Here is a 21035-nt window from a genome sequence, read left to right on the forward strand (position 1 = left end):
ATGTTAAAATATGAGATAGCAGACATAACAGATTCGTGGTTCCTAGAAGTTTTAATGTGTCTAGTGGTTGACAAAACCAGACACGAGAAGCCTGACCTAGAAAAAGAACTATTGACTGCTGGCTACCAATGTCCCTTCTAGTGACTCCACCAAAAATGGGAGTGTTATCCTATCCTCTCTCTACCCTGAAATCTGAATGTGGTGGGTCGTGAGACCTACAAATCTCATAGATATTTCATTAGGATTCTTACTCACAGGTACCACCCTTGGCATGCTTCATCATTGGTTCCTCACCCACTTCACTTAGTGTGAGGGGGTAGGCTTGGCACACTTTGTAAGCGGAGCATTTTCTAAACAAGCATTGTATTAATTAAAATTACCTGCAGGTTCCTTTGTTTGTGTAGTCTGAGTACCCTTGGCAAGGGTTACAATGAAAATAAAATTGATGGTGCTGGTTGTAATCACTGAAGGTCAACAGGCTTTCTTCAGGAACAAAATAAATCTAATCCCTAGTCTACTGTGGTATATTTGACTACTTCTCTGTTATTTTAATGGTGTGACACTATCACACATACTGAAAACAGTGCTTAATTTGTGCTTGTTGTTTCCGGTGCGGAGCACCGGCAATTATTTTTGAGGGCTGGCATTTCATTTTCTGCCTCAAGCATTTATTGTGAGCAAAAGCCACATTTGGGAAAGATGGAGGAAGAGAAAAACGAAAAAGCGCTACAAAGGGAGAGAGCAGAAAGCTGCAAGAGTGAGCTGAAGGGGCAGGGAGTGGCTATAAATGGAGTAAAGACTCCGAGGTGGCTTCAGGATTACACTGCCTCAGTGTTCCGTGTTCGCACATTTAATTGCAGCAGCCATGTATGTAGGAGGAGGGCTTTGGGCACCGGCACATTTTTATTTACAAATTAAGCACTGACTGAAAAGCATGCACACTGGTACAGACCGGTCTTTAGGAAAGATTCCCTTTCCTCTATTCCTCTAGAATGAACGATAATTTATTTCTCATAATTGTCACATAATTATGCCTTCATCCATCAAATTCTAAGTGCCACAACATACTAAGTATGTGTATCAAGGCATGCAAATACATGAAATCGCCTCACACTAACACTCATATTAAGGCACACATAATAAGTCCAACATGCCAAGTGTGATGTGATTGCATGCACACCCAAATGCTTAAACAGCAGTTATAGTGACCTATAATGTTATTCAGTAGTTTTTAGCACCAGAAGGCCTCGGAGGAGGACAGTCTCTGTAGTCACATGCTTGGAAATTGAAAAGGCAAGCGCCAAAGTTAGTTGTAGTTGTAAAAGTCTATAGCAAAACCTACTCCCCTTAGACTTACTTCAGCAAGGGTACTTGCCTTGCCTTTAACCTAGTTGGAGTCTTCCAATCTTTGAATTTGAATGGCTCATGTCAGGAGCTTTTATACATACGTAAGCACACACCTGTATTCATTGAAGTTGCAGTTGAATTTATATAGCGCTTACTACTCCTGACGAGGCATTGAAGCACTTTTCGGCGAGTAGCACACTACTCTGAAACCCAAAAGGATTAGTGGTGGATTAGTAGGGAAATATAAGTTAATTTGATTGGTGGACATGTGAGTCAGTTAGTTGGATTGAATAGATTAATGAATGGATAGAAGAGGGAAGAATCCAGAAAGTGTTAATTGGGAGATCATAGTAGTAAGATGAGGTTTGACATTTTTACTGCTGCCTGAAGGCTGGACGCACAAGGAGCTTTGCAGCAGGTACTTTTAAAATGAAGTTATTGCTAAACAGAGTGCCCTCCCTCCCCCGAGGTCAGTGTCCCCCCTCCAGGTCAGAGACCATCGCGGCCACAGTGGTCGCAACGCAGTGAAGCCGGGATTACATTTAGGAGCACACGGTTCCAAATATAACACTAAAATTATGGTGTGGTAGGGTACTGCCATTTACATAGAACACATTTTCAATTGAAATGGCCACCAAAGTTGTGTTAGACATGCAGTTTGCAGCTAAACATATATCGTGCAGAAACTATAACTAGTGAAAATCGGATTTCATCGCATCAGACAAGTAAAGTGTCAGGTTTGTTTAGATCCTATTAAAATCTTTGTTTCCATAACACTTTAGAATTACTGAAAAACTCTTGCAGGCCCTCATTTGCACTCTCTCCAGTGCTTATATATTTACAGCATTTAACATTTTATTGTGTTTTTTTGCCATCCAAGATTCATCTAGTTTGCACTCAGTGTATACAGTGCTTGAAATGGAAAAATAGAAGTGCAGGTACTCTGTGTCAGAGTACCTGCTTGTTTCTGAGAAGTGCCGGTACTCTCCAATGAAAATTTTTCTTGAGAAGTGCAGGTACTCGCCCTCTCAAAATTAAAAAGTACTGGTACTCAGTACCGAACAGTACCAGCCCATTTAAAGCACTGAGTGTACCGCAGCAAGATTATCACTTGATTCATGTTAAAAAAAATCACCTAGCAATTAAAAACAGAAAAAGTAAAAAGCAATCTCCATTTAAAAAAGGCAGCAATTTGTCAGAAGACTCCCTGACATTTGACCTCTGTCTTTGTATGCACATCAACTGCAGTATGATAAAAACCAAACTTTAAAACGTATTCTCCTCTTTAATGCTCATTCTCCTCTTTAATGCTTATTCTTTGCCTGGCCCGCTGCAAGGTTATTATTGGGGTGCTGCAGCACTTCTGGCAGCCCTCATTTCCAGCGCCATGAATGTGAGTGTGTGTATTTATACTATGCAAGTAACAAACATTGGCAAAGCCAATAGGTCTGGCATTGGATGCAAGCCTTTCGGCTTTCTCAATGCTTGCTTTGTTTTGTCGTGGTTTTTGCAAAACTTTATTCATGAGAAGCTGCGGAGCCCTTGTTTAAAAAAAAATCCATTGGCTACAAGCAAAAACACTTTTTTGATCTCAAACGCACACATTGGCATAGTAGTCCTTGGCTCCAAAGTGAAGTACTTTGTGTGTGTATGTGCTCCTTGTGAAAGAGGAGAGTGCCATCACTCAAACTGAAGTTAGCCAATGGGTTAAGTGGGCTTACCCTGGCCTCATGCTGTATGTTGTTGTGGGTGGAAGAAAAACATGAACAGCACAAGAACAGACCAATGAATAAAGAGAGCTGGCTGAAAGCTCCTGTAAGTAAGACCATTATCAATGTAATTTTCCTAAAATCAAAAGGTCTTGTCTAACACCAGACATAATAATACATGGGTACCAATAAACCATGTTATTTGGGCAAAATGTGCAAATAACCACAAAGACAATTACTATTACAGTGCAAAGGTCACTTTGTATGGTATCACCATGATAAAGACTAAGGGGCTGATTTAGATCCTTGCGGAGGGGTTACTCCATAACAAACATGACAGATATCCTGTCCATTATATTATGATTCATATAGTCTATAATATGCCAGTTATTACCTTTGACAGAACCTCCAGTGTTGAGGGTTGGAAGGTGTTTTATGCAAAGGTCCAGCTAAGAGAAGTTTTTGTGGTCTCTAGTGCCATTAACCATTGTACTGTGATTAACTGTAATTGTGTAGGTCAAAGGTTAGTTGTATATGAATTACTCAAACATGTCTGTGCCATGAGTCACAAAGTGAATCAGGCAGTAGAACATCCCAGGCTTGTGACATATTGAGGGCTGGTTATGTAGGTAGTCTGTAAAAGCTCTGTTCCTTAAAAGGTTTCAGTCTTGTGACCTCACTGAGAGAAGCTGTCTGGAGTTTTTTCTTTGCTTCTCCTTATGCTTTACACCGATCTGTGACCCTAGTGCCATGATAATAGGTTATAAGGTCCACTCACCAATCACTGCTTATCCACTTCCAGGAGGTAAGTTTTCGTAAGCCGGACCGGTGGTTAACAACACACTCCCCTCTTCCTCCTCCCCCTTTCTCTCAATCTCTACTCTCCATGGTCAAAGCACAGCTAACATGTTTTGGTTGGTGGAGAGTGGAATAGAGGGACTGTGAGAGGCTGGGGTTTTCAGTTCCAGCACACTATGCAAGCCCTCCAGAAACCCTACTGGAGCAGGTACATTTTGGGTTCCAGGCTCTCACGTATAAAGGAACCCTTGGAGGATCCTGCCTGTACATACATCTTTGTAGGCTCCCACCTGCATAGGCACCATTGCAGTCTCCTCCCTGCGCAGGTGCTATTGGAGCCTCCCACCAGCACAGGTGCCATTGGAGTCTCCCACCTGCACAGGTGCCCCTATAGGCTCCCCCCCTGTGCAGGTGCCTTTGGAGGTCCCTCCCCTGCACAGATGCCCTTGGAGGCTTCCCCCTGCACAGGCACCCTTGGAGGCTTCCACCTGCACAGGCGTCTTTGGAGGTTCCCCCTGCACAGGTGCCCTTGGAGTCTCCCACATGCATAGGCACCCTTTTAGCCTCCTGCCTGTACAGGAGCTATTGGAGGCTCCCATCTGTACAGGTGCACTTGTAGGCTCCCATCTGCAGGGATGCCCTTAGAGACTCCCACCTTTAGAGATGCCCTTAGAGACTCCCGCCTTTAGAGACACCCTTAGAGACTTCCCCTGTGCAGGTACCCTTGAGGTAGTGGTCTTGACGCGTCTATGTGTGCAGGCCAATATGTGTTCTGGGTAAATACCGGGGTATACACAGCTTGTTGCTGTCATCGTGGGGTGAGACCGTGCTCTGCTGCGTATGTGCGGGTGAGCGTGACAACGCAGAGCCTGGTGGGAAAGCAAGCCCCAACCAGATCCTGTGTCTGCCCAACCAGGGTTACATAAAAAAATTCTATTGGCTCACTTGGATCCAAATAATGTTTGATTGCAGCAAGGTGAAACGTTTCTTGAAAAGGGAAGAAATAGAACTAAAAGTGTATCTGCCCAGCATATTAAAACACAGCTTGGACCTGGTTTGGTGTTTTAGTACCTCCAGAAAAACACTTAAAATCAAGGGTCTACTGCAAGTAAGTTTTTGTGCAACTGGAAAGATGCTCAAGGACTGTCACACCATATTGTTGATCCTGGGATTGCTATCCACACAGGTGTAACTCGCACATACATGGGCTTTCATTAGGAGTTCCCTGTCAACTCCTCGGAGATATATCAGGGCTGGAATTAACAATTGTGGCCGGTATGACCTCTTGAGTTAACAGGGATTCTAAATTACCACTCCTGGAATGGGAAATAGCACGTGGGCCAAGGATTACTAAATCCAATTCTGCATGTTTTCCCCTTCCAGAGGAAATAGCATCCCAGATCTGCACACGTTTTACACCCACTTGGAGCAATAGGCAAATGTTGTGGGGGATTTCTTCTCGGCCTGCGGGGGAAGTGTGTTACAAAGGCCGGGGATGGCAGAGGACAGAATTTCTATAACTTCAGCTGGGAGGTTGCTTATTTTGCACCCCCCCCCCCCCATGTTGCAGTATGAGGGTGAGCAGGACCAGGGCACAGCAGCTGCCAGCAGCACACACACCTCCTCACAAGCCTCCAGATCTTGCCTTGTGGCTGGGAATGATCAGATCCTAAGCTAATCATGAAAGGCAACGTGTAATGAGGGCAATCCAGTTTACCATTTAACAATAAAAATTAGTGGAGATAAAACTGTGAGACAGATTACCTCTTCAATGCAAACACACAAACCCTCTTGAAGCCATGCCCTCCTGGACTGCCTGTTATCCGGGCCAGTCTACCAACCTCTTACAATCATAACCAACGAGCCAGTCATGATCAACCTAGTCTTTGATCACCAGAACGCTGGTTACAAAGGACTTGGTTGGTCATGACTGGTTCATTGGTTATACTGATGCCAAGGGGGCTCCTCCTCAATAGCAGAAGGGAGTTTCCCCCTGCTCAGTCAGGCTGTGACAAATTTGTCATTGCCTGACTGAGCCATAGGAGTTTAGGGTGGGGCATGGCAGGTAGGAGGAGTTGTGGGCACTTGTAAGTGTGCATGTCAGTTTGGCAGGCAATCTCAGGCTGGCGAAGCTGACATGTGCTCTTACATTTCTCCAACCCAGCTGTGTAACACAGCCGGGTTGGAGAAATTGCACAGGCTCCCTGTGCCTGACCGAGCGTCAAACCAGGCCGCTCAGGCCAATCCAGATGCTGCTCTCATGCTTGCTTCAGCATGACAGCAGCGTCTGGATTGGAGTCTGTGTTTTCTGCCTCGGAGCCAGGAAGAGCAGAGCATCACAGAGGCGGCCGGCAGCGGGTGCGTCTGAAAGGAAAGTTGTTTTTTTAAATTAATTATTTTTATTAGGGTCGAGTCTGGGTTGCATGCGCTCACGCATGCGTTTCGCAGCGAGACTCTTTTGTATTTAGAAAAGGGCTCGGAGCCCTGTCAACTTCACGTCAGTGTTTTTTATTGGTTGGTGGGCTTCCCTAATAAAATCTGCTTGCTTTCACTAGTCGAAGGCACGCATATGTCATGCCTTTTCCGGTGGCTAGCCCTCCTCCAGCGCAGCGACCAAGTACAGAAAACATGCGAGACTCGCTGTTTTCCATCGGGCTCGTGGACTTTTTTTTCTCTAATTTACGAGCCCGATTTCGCTTGGCAGAAGTCAAGCGCTTTACATACTTGATTTAACTTTTTCTGGCTATGTACATAAATGCACTTTTGCCCGATAGGTGAAAAGTCGGGTTAGGAGTTTACAACGCGATCAGCTCTAACATGAGCAAACGCGAGACCCGATGCATTGTAAATGCTTGTTTTTATTCCCCCCACACACACTCACACATTCCCCTTCCCTCCGCCCCGCCACCCATGGTTGATGGCAGCTGCCCCTGATTGATGCTGCTGCAAGTTTCCCTTCCCTCTCCCCCTACTGTCCTCCTCTCTCTCTCCTTGTCTTTTCCTACTATGTAATCTCCCCTTTAATTGATCTTTCCTGTTTCTTACTTCCAGTCTCCTGAATAGGTATTTCTCTGATGCTTTCTGGACCTCATGCCTTTACAAGCTTCTGTACTACTGGAAGTCACTATGCCCTCGTCTCATCAAGAAATGAGCCCACATCATAGCTAGACAGCTTACGGCAACTACTTTACCTTCTCTGTCCGAAGATATAGATTTCTAGTTCTAACAGAAGCCCGTTGTCGCTCTTTTGCTCTGATATGAAGTCATCGTTAAGAGTTACGTTGAAACGTCTGAAATAAAATAATTTGGTTTCAACAGTCATGCTTTGTTGTTTATCTCCAAGATTTTCACATCTACTAGATGCTATAATAGCATTCGCACGGAGACCACTCTTACCTATTGAGTTACACATCAGTGTACACCAGTGTTTATTATAGCACTTTGGCAGAGTGCCCGAGATTCCAGGAAATGGCCTTAAAACGTCAGGCCCTTGAGTGATGGGATCACCTACAGAACAAAATAGCCCTAGCACTTTTTTTTCTAGTACTCATGTGAAGTTTCATTTGTGAAATGTAGCCCCACCTGATCCATCATCTTTATAGAAAAGTTTGGGTCTGGTTGGACATTTGACCCAAAATGCACTGCGGCAGGCACACAAAGCTCATTGGGTTAAAAGAGCTTCAAACTACCACCCCCCCAAACCGGCGTGTTTCTTAGCTCAGTCTGCTGCACTCTTCATCCCACTCAGTGGTCCCCTCACACATTTACCACCTGCCCAGGGCAGGTAGTACATGTGTAATGTATATGAAGCATTATTATAGACCGGAAAAATCAGTTTCAGATGATAATTACACATTCCATAGGTTTAACTTGGCTGGATTTATGTGTGAGGGCTATTCTCATTTTCCCTGTAAATGAGTGATGGTAGCCGAGTCTTAAATAGGGCGGGACAACCATCATTGGGACTTGGCAGATGGGCCACCAGGTCAGAGGTTTAAACCAACAGAGCCAGAGCAGGCTTCACCAGAAGAGTTTGACCTGGTTTAGGCACTGAGACTGCCTCTGTGGCTGTACTGCATGACTTCAGACACGATTACAATGATGGCATTTCCACATGCCTCTTTCGGCTGTTGCAGCTGTGTCATCCTGTTACCGTCAAATCAGAATCTTGAAGAAAAACCTTCTTTCTTTCTCGTGCCACTTTAAAGCATGTGCTGTTAATGCTACCATCATTTCCAGATTGAACTATGACAGTGCTTACTAAATGGGCCACACTAAACTCTAAGATGTCACAATATGGCGTTGTGAAATGCCAGGACTTCCGAAAAGCTGAAAGCTTTGTTGTAAACTGTGCTGGTTGCAGTTTCTAGAAGGATCATTTACACAGAAGTCTAATTTACCCTTGAAGTCTCTTCTGAAACGAGACCCATGTTGCTTAGGTGATTGCTTCAGAGTCTAAGCAATCCCTCCGTTTTGTCTCTTACCTTGTGCAATCAATTCCCTGCTTTGGAAAGGCTCAGCATAGCGAGGGCTTATGGGGGTGGTCTTCCTTTCCTGTTTTTTGCTTCCTCTATTTGGAATTCATTCACTCTTGGCCTTCCCATGATAAAGATCCATTCTATGTTTAGGAAGGCTCTTAAAATTAACCTATTTTACTGACTATCTTCATATCTTTTCTGGTGTTGTTAGTCAGTTCAGAGCCCAGATGGTGTAGGCTGTTCAGTGCACTTTATAAGTAATAACTCAACTCAGCTCATATCTAGCATATATAGTATTTCAATATATTTAGTTAGTGCCATCAGGGACTAAACTCGAAATTGGTGGCAATTGTAGAAGAAATCAAGCCAAAATTATGGTTTGTGCCCCTTGTTATTTGTTGTTGGAGCATTATCACTGGAGATATAGCTCAGGTGTCTGGTGCCTGACTTAGCTATGTGAAGCTTGAACATATATCTTATGCCTAATCTGGGTCATATCCCTTCTGCCTGAAGCAAACACATCTATATTCAGTTTCTCAGAGCACACTGTAAGACAGATGCAGAAACTGTTAATGTATGTCTTATGGGCTTCTTCTCTGGTATAGTGAGTATGTAGAAGCTGTACACCGGCACTGCCTTTGTGTAAGCATTGCATTATTGAGCCCTGCCTCTTCAAATTTGTGTAGTCTGACATCCAAATGCTTGTGAAACCTTTTTCTGCTGTCAAAATCAGCATGGTTCTGTCAAAAGCAGCAAAACTCAGATACTGTCTATAATAGGTTACCAATGTAAAGACATTGCACAATTGCACACTACCTTGTGCAGTACTTGTCCCAGGCTTACAATGATAAACTGGAAACTGTTGTTTGCCTGACGTACCTCTTGTGCTCCTTTCAAGGTTGTCCCTTTACCTTCCCAAGGCAGCACAGTTGTTGTAATTACTGTAGACATTCAGGAATAACTATTATAGAGAACATGGTCATTTTTCTCAAAGACATTTTAGAGAAATTCATTAAAATTGTCGCATTTTATTCTGCACACTACCAAAGCAGGATTTAAAAACAAAATTGACATTTTAGTGGATTTCACATTTTGGGCTTCATTATGACTCTGGCCTTCTAAAGATAGCCATGGTCGCGGTGGCGGTCGGACCGCCGCCAATGTTCCGGTCCGACTCTCACATTACGACCGTGGCGGTAGCACCACGGTCGGGCCGCCAGCACTGCCAGTTTTCCTCCATAGGAGGACTGGCGGTGCTCGCGGTCCTAATACCTCAGGACTGTGCTGCAAGCAGCGCCACCCTGGGGAATCCAGCCCCCTTCTCCCCCAGCAGGTACATGGTGGTAGCACCACCATGTAACTGCTGGCTGAGACGGGTGCGGGGGGGTCCCATGGGGGCCCCATTGTGATGTTCACTGTCTTCTTTGCAGACAGTGAACATCGCGACGGGTGCTGGTGCATCCTACGCACTACAGCATTCTTGCCGGCTCTATTATGAGCCAGCATCAATGTTGTAAGCTGTTTCCTGCTGGGCCAGTTGGCGGAAACACCGTTTAATGTTAATGGGGCCCATGGGAAGGCGGCCGCATATGGAACCTGACCTTCAGCATTTTGGCAGACGGCCTTTTCCATCCGCCGAAGTTATAATCGGCTCCTTTATGTTCTGGGGGATTTAGAACAGAACTGAAAGCATGCTTTTGTTGTTATAACATATGCTATTAAAAAGCACACTTATTGTTTCTGGTAGAGTGACTTATTTGGAGGATATTGCCTATCATCTGCACATTCTATGTTTTGTTAAGTTTAAAAGAATACTTGTATACTTTGTGTGCTAGAATGCCATTTGTTGCAATGTTATTTCAAAGCAACTATCTTTTTTGCAGTGCTTTAGGCCTGTGCGCTTCACGCATGAATCTAGTTATCACATATAAGACCTGCTCAATGTGCAGTGCTAAGAACAACTATTTTGTTATGAGTTAGGGAAGCACAGATTTCTGGTGGAGTAATTAATGGGCAGTGATATTTCCAAAGTATTGGTACTGAAGCATTCAATCTCAGGAGAAATAGAAGATGCATCAGGAATCAAACCTGTGAGTTGCCAGTCACACACCCCGAAATCAAGTGTGTTAACCCGCTCGCTAAGCTCAATTTTCTGAGACCTGCATAGATGTGCTGCCTCAAAAATGAGAATGGTTTAGCTTCTCGAAAAGCAGACTTAATTCATACATTTGGTTAGCAGTCAGGGAGGAGCATGTGTCTGAATAGTGAATTAAAAATATTCTTTGGGCTCGCTGACATTTCACAGAAGGATTTTTTTGAGAGTTGGCAAAAAGAGTCATCGTCTTGGAATAGTGTTGCAAAAAACGGATTTTAAAGTATTTTGTATTGATGCCTATGGAAGGTGTGTTTTAGTTGTCAAATCACTCATTCCCCTTTTTTATTCTCTGTCAATAACATACAAACATTGTCAAATCCACTTGAACATATTTGTTGTTGACCAATATGTTTATAATGCACAATTTATCACAATTTACTTGTATTGGGGTTAGGGATAGCTCAGGCCCATTTCTGAAGTGTTAGTCCTGTCTCAATCGGTAGACCAGTTAGCCCTATTAGTTGACCATTTACCACGCCCCTACCTCCCTAACACCCCCTCCACACCCACACACTGACTGCATCAGTGTTAGAGGAGAGGCCAAGGGCAGAAAGTGTTCACGTGCTGGCTACCCTGCCTCCTTCCTGTGTAGAACTGAATCGCACAATAGTAGGGGCTCACACCAGAGAGAGTTGGTTCAGATACAAGTTTTTTGCTCTCAACCCACCTCTTACAAATAACACACTTCACATCCTAAAATTATCTCACGTGCACTCCCCAAAAAATTACTTCTCACAGTCACAAAGACTAAAGAGAACATCTGCTTCTGTAGCCTCCCAGCTGGTATATTACAATGGCAGTAGGGGGTGGAGGGACGCCTCTGAAGAGCAACGCGGCCTTTGACCCTCTCTGAAAGGGGAAGCATGAGCCTGAGGAACTAGGGTAGAGTTCATCTGGTGTCATTGGAAACACTTACAGCCTCACAAAACAAATTCCATTCTTCCATCTTCAAGTTTAGCCTCAGCTGGGGCTGCAGCTGGCACCTGGTCTAGGCAGGGTTCACAAGATCAAATAACAAACCTTTTTTGGTCTTCGATTGTTGGTGTGCCTCATTCCCATAGATACAAGTTTAGTTACTTTTTTATTCTAACACCATTTTAGCGCAAGACGCTCAAGCACTTTTTGCACAACAGTTTGCTGAGAATTAAAGTGATCTACTTCATATCTATAAAAAAACTCTCTTTACTTTTTACTGAAATTGTGGCATGTATGGCATAGTTAAAATACAGCATTTACTTTATAGTTATGTTAGATATGTAACATCGTTTCTCTTGGTTCACATCGTATTGAACAGTTGTTAGTTATGCATATTGATTAACATTGTCTAGCAATTTACTGTCAGCTGTTTCATACCATTCCTCGGGGTGTTGAGGCCGGTGTTTTGATAGGTTATTTGCTAACAGGCGTTGATGTAGCGCGAATTTATCCATAGTGGCAACAGTGTGATGTACCTTTACACCAAAAGAGTGTGAGTTAAGAGGCACATAAATGTAAATAGTGACATGAACCTTTTTATGGCATAGATGTTGTCTACTGATGTGCACAGAAACCAACTTATTGAATTTAAATCAGAAACAGCAATGGATAAACCTATGTAATGTTTTAGGGGTACAGATTATGCTTACAGCTTCCTAAAGGAAGGATCAATTTTCGAGCAAGAGTTTTCTACCTAAGTCTTTCCTTGCTCAGGAAGGCATCTGTGCCCTAAACGTGTCTCGCTGTGGCTAGGCTGTTACCCTTCATCTGCAGTGGCGCAATGCAAAAGGATGGGGCCTTCCTGCAGAAAGTGAGGAGGAGCCCCTAACTCTCCTGTATCTCACAGGTACTCATTGGCCTTGAGCTGAATGGGACCTCATTTGAACGGTGGGGGCCTCAGGAAGCTCTCCACCGAGCCACTCCCTTGTGCTCTCGGCTTGATGAAACTCACACCGGGGCTCTGCTATTGCCCTTGCTGAACTGAAGCACCTAAAACTCGAATCACCCAATTCCAATTTCACCGAGCTTTGGTGTTTCGGGTTCCGGCTGATGAAATCCATAAATCAGCCTTGTCACGATTAACTTGGTGTAAGGTCTGGAAATAGCCCTAACTGCCCTCGTTTAGAAGACTCTTTACATCCTGTGTGAGCTGCTCGAAATGCCATGTCTGTGTCATTTTGTTTTCTATTGGGTTGTAGTTTGGGTTAGTTCAGTTTCCGGGATCTTGTTCAGGCTGGAGGGGTGCAGATAAGTGGCACTGGTGAGGACTTCAATTGCATCTGGGGCTGCAATGTGGAAATAATTTACTTGAACAGTTTCAGAAACCGTGAGCCATACACAAAGGGGCTCATTTACAAGAAACTTGTGCATTGTGATCGATGCACTAGTTTTCTTGTGCCGCCCTGTGCCCCCTTAATGACGCCACAGGAGTGCTGTATTTACAATACAGTGCTCCATGGTGCACAGTGTCCATAACAGCATCAGAAATTCTGATGCTGTTGTCGTGCAAACCTTAACATTGCTGGACTAGCGTCAACATTTTCACGTGAATCTAGAATGTTAAGGTGGCCCCATAAACATCAGCACAGAATCACCTTTAACACCTGCCCTGAGCAGGCGTTAAAACAATTACGCTATGCTGGTGCAGTATGGCACAGTAAAATCTTGTAGATTTCACTGCGCCATTTCTGCGAGGCTTTTAACGAGGAAAGGCCTGCCTTGCATACATTATACCTGGCGCAGGTATAATGTGGCGCAAGACTTTACAAACTAGCACAATAGTGACATTGCGCCAATTTGTAAATATGGCGTGGGGTGGGGGACTGTTTTGTGCCACCTTAGCGTAAAATAAATTATGCTAAGGCGGTGCAAAATCTTTGTAAATTAGGTCTAAAGTGTGTCAGAGCAGTGAAGATTAAAATGAGTCATTAAAGTGCAAATGAACGTGAATATTGCAAAAAATCGTTTCCATACAAAGTATTAGAAGTATTCAATTTAGATGTGAAATGTAAAGTTGTTTTGACATAAATAATTACATATCATCATTTTACAGGTACATCTGAGCAACAAACCATGGGAACAATCAGGAAGGTGGGGAGGGGGAAAAGCAGACGCCAGTCAAAGGAAGTAGAAGGAAAAGAGGTAAAATAGTGGAAACAGGCAGATTCCAGGTTTTTATAAGGGATTTTCAGTCAGAGGAGGGAGCAGGAAAATACGTGAGGTAAATTAGGCAAGTTCACAAAAAGGTAAGAGGGAGGAGTAAGGAAGTTATAGTTTTCAGGTAAGCTGATCTCCGTTCAAGAAAATGCCACTCCACTCTTCAATAAAATACTCCACTTTACGTCACTCTACTCTACAATAGTATACTCCACTCCATGCCACTCCATTCTACTCTATGACACTCCACTCTACGACACTCAATGCAACTCAACGGCACTTCACTCTATAACACTCCACTACACTCTATGCCACTCAACTCTACTCCAATTTTCTCTATGACTCTACCCCACTCTACTCTACCACACTCTATGCCATTCCATGACACTGTACTCCACTCTATGCTCCTCCACTCTATGCCCCTCCACTCTACGACACTCTACTCCCTCCACAACACACTATGCCAATTAACTCTACTCTACTACACTCTACTCACTCTACACTCCTCTTTGACAGTCTATGCAACTGCAGGACACTCTAATCCACTCTATACCACTATACTGTAGGAACTCTAGGCCCCTCCAGGCTAAGCCCTTCAACTCTACTCCACTCTACTCCCTCCATGCCACTCTGCACCACTCCAAAACACTCAACTCTACCCCACTCCATTACACTCCACTCTACTCTAATCTACTCTTTGCCTCTCTACAACACTCTACACCACTCCACAAAACTAATTGCTACCGCATTCTAAGACACTCTACTCAACTCTATGCCACTCCACTCTCCAACAATCTAGTACACTCTATGCCACTCCACTGTACCCCACTCCACGCTACTCTATGTTACTCCACTCTATGCCATGCCACTATATGCCATTCCACTCTACTCTACTCTACAACACTCTATGCCACTCCACTCTACGACACTCTGCTCCATTTTATGCCACTCCACTCTACTACACTCTACTACACTCTATGCCACTCCACTCTACTTTACCACTCTCCACAACACTCCACTTAATGACACTCCATCCACTCTATGCCACTCCACTCTATGACAATTTACTCCACTCCATGCCAATCTGCTCTACAACACTCTACTCCAATCTATACAACTTCCTCTATACCACTCCATACCACTTTACTCTATGCCACTCCACTCTACTCTATTCAATCTACTCTACTCTACAACATTTTACTCTGCTCTATGCCACTCCATGACACTCTACTCCACTCCATGCTACTCCACTCAATGACACTCTACTCCACTCTACGCCACTCCACCCTGTGCCACTCCACTCTACGACACTGTACTCTACTCTTTGACACTTTACTCTATGTGACTCTACTGTATGTCACTCTACACCACTCTACGCCTCTCCACTCTATGTCCCACCACTCTACATCCTTCCACTCTATTCTACACCCTCCAAGCCACTCTACCCCTCTCCCCAGCACTCCACTCCACCCCACTACACAACACTACTTCACTCTATGACACTCTACACCTCTCCACTCTACGCTACTTCACCCTACACCACTCTACTCTACACTACAACACTCTATGCCACTCCATTCTACGCCACTCTAAGACACTCCACGACACTCTATGCCACTCCATGACACTCTACGCCACTTCAAGACACAACAGCCCACTCTATGCCACTCCAGTCTATGACACTCCACTCAACACCACTCTTTCTACACCGCACACTTTTAGCCATGCTGAGCAGCAGCCACACAGGTGTACAACATGGCTAAACACATTGGCAAAGCCAATAGCTCCCAAATAGGCAGACCCATTGGTTTTGCCAATGCTTATTGATGTAATGGTTCAGAAACTAGAGGACTGGCCACCTGGAGCACCAGAGCTTTCAATGGGGACTACAGCTGCCAACACGGCCTGCTCCTCAGCAGCGGGAGCCCTGGAAAGAGCAGCCACATTGTCATACATAGCAAGTGTCACTTGTGGTTCCTGTTCCTGGTGGTGCAGTCTTTCAGTAATGTTTCACAATTTGCCTCTTATCAGGCAAGGTGAGCTAGAATAAGTATTTAATTGAAGCCGTTAGTTGCAGGTGAGGCTAACCTGTACTCATTTTTGGGGAATAGCTCTTATTCCTCAACAGACTTTGATCGAGAACAAGAGAGAGAAGCACACAAAAGAATGAATGCAGGCAGAAGAGAAAGATTGAAAATACATTGGCAAAGTGAGAAAGTAAGGATGAAAAACAACATTCAGACAGGTGCATGAGGTGGAATCAAGACTACACAGCCTCAGGGCTGGAGCAGGAAATCATAAGCAGCCCTGGCAAATATGCTCAAACCAGTTGTGCTCAAGTTGTCTTCTTGCGCTCTCCCTCTCTTTCCACCCATCTATTCTCTCATTCTCTCTTCTGCTTCTCTGATCACTCTCTGTCTCCCCTCTTCATCTCTCTCTCTCTTTTTTCCTCCATTGAATCCTCGCTATGCCTTATGAAATTAATTTGGGGGAAGTAACAGAAGAACAGGAGAGGCACTGGGCTTTCAAGATGGCCTCCAAGGACTCCAGGCCACCTAGGATGTGCCTGGTAGAATAAAAAGCTTTGTCCGGCCCGGTGCAGCTTTGGTATTCAGCACCCCAACCTTCAATAGGACCAACCAGGACCAACCACAGGCTTCTGAGCAAAACGTTGGGCCCGGCACTTATCCTTTTACAAATTAAGTGCTGGCTAGACTAACAAGCTGCTCTTGAAATGCTGCTGATTGTACACCACACGTTGATGCCAGGATGTGCGACGTTGAAGCCACAGCCTTCACTCTTGTGCACCCTCAACCATGCATCTCAGGTTAGCAGCCCAGTAAGGAGTAGGACGTGCGCTTCCATTCACTAGATGTTTCTTGGCATGTAGCTTGCTCACAGAACTAGTGAGCCCAGCCTCCTGGCACCCAACTCTATATCTGTAGGTCCTAGAGGTTGGCTCGGATCAACTGATGCAGTTGCATTAAATGTGTGTATTGCCACCAGCATGCCATGTAAATCTAGCATGAGGGAGAGCCATGTGGAAACTGCATGGTAACAGAGGATGATGTGGAAACAGTATGGCAATAATGCTTTGCATACTAAAAACATTGAGGATAATGCCAGGCAAAGGCGCTTTATAAACCGAGGCACTGAGGATACTGGCTGTCAGTGATGATTTGTTTACCTGGGCAATTGACACTGCGGTGGTGCATTGTTGCTGATAGAGAGAGGCAGTGAGTATATTCACTTTAACTAGTGCTTTTCGTACTGGGACAAAGAATGCTGGCTTGGCACCAGTGATTTGCAGGGTTAATGTGGCTGTTTGCTATAGAGCTTTGAATATTAAGCAACAAGAATACGGACTATTAATGATTTTGTTTTCATATAGAAAAAGGGCCTAGGGGTGGCAATAGCACTTTGCCAACCAGAAGCAATAATGTAATGAATCGCAATGGTTCCTTGCATACTGAGGGCAATGCTAATATTGGCTGGCAATGGTTCCTTGCAAACTGAGGGCAATGCTAATATTGGCTGGCAATGGTTCTTTGCATACTGAAGGCAATGCTAATATTGGCTGGCAATGGTTCTTTGCATACTCGTGCAATGCGAAAAGTGCATGGCAATGGCGCTAAATAAAATTTGGGTGCCAGTAAAGATACTGACTGGCAGTGGAGGGAACAAGGCTCTAGCAATTCAGAATAGGAGCAAAGAGAATACTGCCTGTCAATGGTTTTACCCATGTTTTAGTACTACAGGGCTGGACGTTACCGGTGAGTGTGCTATTTTATTGGGTATGACTCTTATGAAAACTAAAATCATACTAACACAAAAGTACGAAGGCTCATTACAAGTTCGTGGGGAGTGGGGATTAGGCCCATATTCACCCCTCCCGAGTTACCAGTACTGGGGACAGTTTTAACTTCAGGACGATGGCTGACAGAGTAGGCATTCAGATAATGGCAACTGCATTTAAAATATATAGAACAACTGCACACCTAACTGATATTTCAACATGTTTTCACTTGAGTCCTGTTTTTTTTAAATTAACTTCATACATTGCTGGCACTTAAGCAGATTTGCAAAATTTTGACACACTTGATATTTTTATTATTCACCGTTCACAGAAAACAGACTTACATGTAGATTTGTGAACTACTTGTCTCGGTCCCACAGTTTGTATCATCAGCGCATCTTATACCTTCTTCCAACCTGTACTAAACATTCTCTTGTGTATGACTGTGCACCCGAGGCCCTTCAATTCATAGAAACACCACAGATTGTATCACACAGTGGGGTGAACTCTTGCTCTGGTTTTCATATAATGTGCAATTAATATACAGCTGGATTATGCAGGTTGTATTTTGACCTAAAAAAACGTTCACACAAATTAAGATTGATTGGTCAAACTATGTACAAACTGGCACCATCCACTGCACCACATTTCTTGATGGGAAATGTGTGAGAGGTGTCGTCTAGCTGCAGGAGCTGCCGACTTTGTAATAGGGAATCAGACTTAAGTCCTGTCCTCAACGCAACATGCTGTGATTCTGGGCAAACCTTTAGGGTTCTTTTCACAAACTGCATTTTATAGTACGTTTATTAGTACTAAAACAGTACTACTAACATACCACAAAATGCTATTCACAAACCTATGTGCAGAGGTTCTGTCCCCTCTCGCCTATGTTTTTCTAAGCCGAGATCTTTGCCCTGACTGAAGAGTTTCTGCACTTGTAAGTATATGTTTTACTAGTAAAATGTGGGTAGGACAAGGAGGGGTAGCTGGAAAATGGGGAATACTTACTGCTAAAGGAGAGGGGCTGGGGCAGAATGAGGAGGATGTCAAGGGAAAGTTAGGAAGGGATTTACGGTGGAGCGCGCACCCACCTACAAAAGAGTAAGCCCATTCCTATTCACAAATTGCACTTATAAAATTACTACTGCCTAAAAGGACACAGAACAGTAGTAAATGTACTCCTTCTGTGGAAGGGTGTTGCAATATCAGTGGCTGGCCATCTGTGGTGCTGGACATATTAGTACTGTTCATTTTTCAGCTGTAGTAACTTTCCACTCATAAATTGGGTGTGTCATGGGCACTAGTGCAAAGAAGGAAAATTGTCCCCTAGCTGCTGTGTGAATTATAAAATACAGCAATAAACAAAGTTCAGTGGGCTGTGAAGGCCTCTGGGCCCTGGTGATACTGCATGTACTGCACCAATGGAAGCCACACCCTTGGTTTTAGGAGGTGGAGACATGTAAGCGTGCACTGTTGAGTAACTGTATACTCGGAAATTGTGAATAGCCCAAAATAGCAAAGTTACTCAAAAGTGTAAGAGTAATCTTAGACATGTAGATTTACTTGCGTGTATGTTTACCTTTGTGAATAGGCTCTTTTTTCTCCCCTTTTAAAAGAAGCATTTGCAGTGCAATGGGTCTCACATTTGCTCGACTTAGAGCCATTAGCGTTGTAAAGTCCCAACCGGACTTTTATTGACACATAAATTGAAAATGAAACGTAATACAGTTTTACATAAGTGAGCCGATTTAAAGGCCCTGAGCATGAAGGAATACACAAAAGGAAACAGAAGTTTACTCGCAGTCAAATGTATCAGCAGTCATATAACAGGGTCGATGTCATGCAAAGCTCTTGACTACTGCCCAGCGAGATTGCCCTGCCTAAGAGATAAAAAGAAAAAGTAGTCCAGAAGCCATGCGGAAAACATGGAGCCTTGTATGTTTTCAGTACTTTACCGGTGCACTCGATGAGGGCTAAACACCAGAAAAGGCATGACGTATGCATGCCTTTCACAAATGAATTCAAGTGATTTTTAAAAGGCAAGCCCACGAACCAACGAAACTGATGGGCATGACATGGGAGTGGTTAAAAGCCCACAGAGCGCGCTTGACCCTAAAAAAACAAGTAATGTAATCTGCCTCTCTTTGCAAAAATTATTTTAGGCCAAGATTATGCTATAAAAACCTGAAAAAAATGAACTCACAAGGCACTCTTCTTGCATCAATTACCTTGTTGTGCCTATAGCATCCCATTTGACCTTGCAGTATATTCGAGCACCTCTAACTGTTTTATGTCACCTGTAAAAACACTAATTGTATCTATAGTCTGTGTGACTACAAATACCATAACTCCGAGCCTATGAGCACATTCAGTTCTTGATTTACTAATAAAATGCATCAACTGTTTCCGTTGTCCCTTAGAATGTCATCAACTGGTCCTATGGCAACTGCATGTGCAACTAACTGTGCCACTGTGGTTGCTATATGTACCATGAAATTAGAGGTGGGTGAGCTACTAAAAGCTCAAGCCAGGCTTGAGACTGAAATCTGGCTCTACTCGAGGTCCTGTTGGAACCTCAAGCCCTAAACGAGCTAAGCTTTCATGTGACTTTTGTCTGCTACCCTCCCTCTAGGCAGGATGCATCATTATAGCTAGTGCTGCCGACTTTGTTAGTGGGGGAACCAGGTTTGCGTTCTGTTATTGGCTCAACATCCTATAATTCTGGGCAAATCACTTAATCACCGCTTGCCCATAAAAATGAATATGACCTTGTATAATGTAACTGGTGCTCATGTAAAGCACTGCAGGTCAAGTTTGCGCTATATAAAAACTGCAGAAAATGCACAAAGAGGTAAAAACAAAGCATTAACCAAGGAAATACAAATAGGTACCCATTTAGTGGCTCATTTATACAAAAACATGGAATAATTGTGTCTCCCAGCTTAATCTGGGTGATCTTAGGCAAATATTTTATTTCACCAAAACTCCTTTTTCTTCATTATTGCGTATATATGCAGTTTCAAGTATGCGAGTTCAGAATACCAGTTGTACAAAAACATTATGTTTGATTTAATAGACAATACTGATGCTCTAATATAATCTGGGCCACATACAGGGTTTACATGACAACTCTCTTGCCTGTTTGTTAACTAATAATTCATGCTTGCAACTTTTAACATGTACTTCTCAGTGCAGTGCTATAATGGGATATATTAATGACAAAGCTTTTACATGTTAAAGAAATACGCCTTTTTTGAATTTTGAAACGTCGTTATCATATTGTATTTGATTTTTTTTTTATGATTTATTTAGCAACATTTTCAGGGCTCAGTTTGTGTGCTGGCTCTAAGAGGCAAGCCAGGCCATTGTTAATGTGTTGGCTCACCCACCTCCATACCAAATGCATCTTTGTGCAAGACAAATTAGAATTCAGAGTTTGCTCTCAGGTTAAGGAGACTTTCTGGTTTCAGGGAGATAAGGTTTCAGGATGCAGTCAATTTCTGCCTCAGACGATGTACACAAGTTTGAAAATAGAGAGAACTTGTGAATTATCGCTGCCCCAAAAATGTCCAACCCTGACCAGAGTTAGAGCAAACAAGCCCTTGTTTTAAACTATAAAG

General features: G+C 43.7%; 1 protein-coding gene across 3 annotated transcripts in view; it reads right to left on the reverse strand.

The window, feature by feature from the left end:
- Window positions 1-21035, reverse strand: part of LOC138266126 (serine dehydratase-like) — an 80704-nt gene that overhangs the window by 44354 nt on the left and 15315 nt on the right. The window lies entirely within an intron of this gene.

The sequence above is a fragment of the Pleurodeles waltl genome, chromosome 11 (genome assembly GCF_031143425.1).
Source record: "Pleurodeles waltl isolate 20211129_DDA chromosome 11, aPleWal1.hap1.20221129, whole genome shotgun sequence".
NCBI lineage: Eukaryota > Metazoa > Chordata > Amphibia > Caudata > Salamandridae > Pleurodeles > Pleurodeles waltl.